The sequence below is a fragment of the Asparagus officinalis genome, chromosome 5 (genome assembly GCF_001876935.1).
Source record: "Asparagus officinalis chromosome 5, Aspof.V1, whole genome shotgun sequence".
Classification (NCBI taxonomy): domain Eukaryota; kingdom Viridiplantae; phylum Streptophyta; class Magnoliopsida; order Asparagales; family Asparagaceae; genus Asparagus; species Asparagus officinalis.
Genome location: NC_033798.1, coordinates 40,052,968 through 40,055,697, shown reverse-complemented (window position 1 = coordinate 40,055,697; position 2,730 = coordinate 40,052,968).

Sequence of the window (2,730 nt, the reverse complement as noted above, 5' to 3'; positions counted from 1 at the left end):
TTTTTTGGGGCTAAATGCTAAGGGAAAAAGATGGTGGGGCTGAGCCACATATGGATCTTTTTTGGGGGGCCTTGAAACATTTTTCCCTAAAATTTAAATATTATTGGGATTGTTTTATACATTCAATAAAACAATTGGGGTCAAATTATAAATACATAAAAATATGAGGTAAAAATAAAAAATTGAAAAATAAAAAAAATAGTAAATCGGTGATGAACAGTGCGACGCCAAATATGGCGTCGCGTTGTTCATCACCGCTAAAATGCAGCGGAAATTGCCGCTGGGTTGGAGCTCAAATGCAACGGCAAATGCACTTTTTGCTGCATTTTGCCGCTGCGTTGGAGATGGTCTTAACCTCGAGAGAGAAGAAGAAATTGTTGGAGTTGTAACTTAAAACTTGGGTTTGTAGAGGAAAAGAGAAAAACTTTAGTCTCACATTGGAAAAGAGATGGGAAGATAGACTCTTTATAAGCCTTCCCTTTCTCTCCTTTGCCTAGAAGAAAACAAAGGTTATGCTCCACACCACACACGCGCGCGCCGACCGGGCCGGGCTCGGGCTCGGGTTCGGGTCGGGTCGGGTGGCGCGCGCACACGACCTGCGGACACGAATGCCGCTCCGGATTAATGGGCCTTTAATCTGATACATTTTTATTTTTGAATAATTAAAATGTAATATTTATTAATAATTAAAATGTAATATTTATTTTTGAACTAGCTCTAATAATTCAGATCCTAGTTCTAATCAAGGTGAAACTAGTTCTAAACAAATTAGACCACTAGAAAGTCCAGAGGAGCCTAGGAGAAGTAAAAGAACTAGAATAGAAAAGGTCCATGAAGATTTCTATGCATTACTTGTAGAAGATTCTCCAGTTACATTTGAAGATGCAATGAAATCAGTAGATGCTCCATTTTGGAAGGAAGCTATAAATAATGAGATACAATCTATAGTTCAAAATCATACTTGGGAACTAACTGATCTTCCTTCAGGATGTAAAACCATAGGATGTAAATGGGTGTTTAAGAAGAAACTTAGACCTGATGGAACAATAGATAAATATAAAGCCAGATTAGTAGCTAAAGGATATACCCAAAAGTCTGGTATTGATTATTTTGATGTCTATTCTCCAGTAGCTAGGATTACTACCATTAGAGTCCTCATAGCTCTAGCATCCATTCACAAATTAATAATACATCAAATGGATGTTAAAACTGCATTTTTAAATGGAGACTTAGATGAAGAAATTTATATGGATCAACCTGAGGGATTTATAGCTTCTGGACAAGAAAAGAAAGTATGCAAGCTTATTAGATCACTATATGGTCTCAAACAAGCCCCAAAACAATGGCATATGAAATTTGATGAAATTATACTATCTTATGGATTTGTAATTAATCAAACAGATGAGTGTGTATACCATAAAATAGATAAAAACAACAAAATTGTGATATTATGCCTATATGTTGATGACATTCTTATTTTTGGTTCTGACATACAAATCATAAATGATATCAAACACTTTTTATCACAAAATTTTGACATGAAAGATTTAGGTCAAGCTGACCTAATTCTTAATACTAAAATCATGAAAAATGAGAATGGATATGTGCTATCACAATCACATTACATAGAAAAAATCCTCAAGAATTTTTATGATCCAAACTGTCAACCTGTTTCCACTCCATATGATCCTAATGTACATCTAAAGAAAAATACAGGTCATCCTCAATTACAAAGAGAATATGCACAAATAATTGGATCATTAGGATTCCTAACAAACTACACCAGACCTGACATTGCTTATGCAGTAAATAGACTTAGTAGATATACATCAAATCCTGATAAGAGTCACTGGGATGCTTTAGAAAGAATTTTGAGATACCTAAAAGGAACTATAAATTATGGTTTACACTATAAAGGTTATCCATCTGTACTAGAAGGTTATTCAGATGCAAATTGGATTAGTGACTCAGTAGATGTAAAATCCACCACAGGATTTGTGTTCCTTTTAGGAGGAGGAGCTGTGTCCTGGAAATCTACTAAACAAACTGTAATGGCTAGAAGTACAATGGAATCAGAAATGATAGCTCTTGATACTACTAGTATAGAAGCTGAATGGTTGAAAGATTTACTAACTGAAATTCCACTAATGCAAAAACCATTACCAGCCATTTCTATTCATTGTGATTGCAGGTCAGCGATTGACAAATGCCATCAAGAGAATGCAAATGTGAAGATGAATCGACACTTGAAAGTGCGCCATAAATCCTTAAGATATAAGATGAAAAATCATATAATAGCCTTAGATTTTGTAAGATCAGAGAAAAATCTTGCAGATCACTTAACTAAAGGCTTATCTAGGGCAGTGGTCCTAGAATCATCGAGGGGGATGGGGTTAAGCCCATAAGAAAAATCACTGCAGTGGCAACCCAACCTCGCAGAGGTTCAATGGGTAGAAACAAACTGAATGAGTGATTAATTGTGAGGAGCACTGAATTCATTTGCTCCCATCCCTAGGGTGATCAGTGCTCATAAAAAGCAAGTGAAAGGTTGAGTCTAACTCTTAATGAATCCAAGACCCATGAGGCAGGATGCTTACTTGCTCGCATCCTTATTAGGATTCACCTATATGTGTGTAGTTGTGAGGCCGCGACTATGGGATCAGGGCTGCTCCCTAGTAACACACATGAAAGATACCTGCGCAAGGCCGATAATAGCGCAACCCGTTTAGA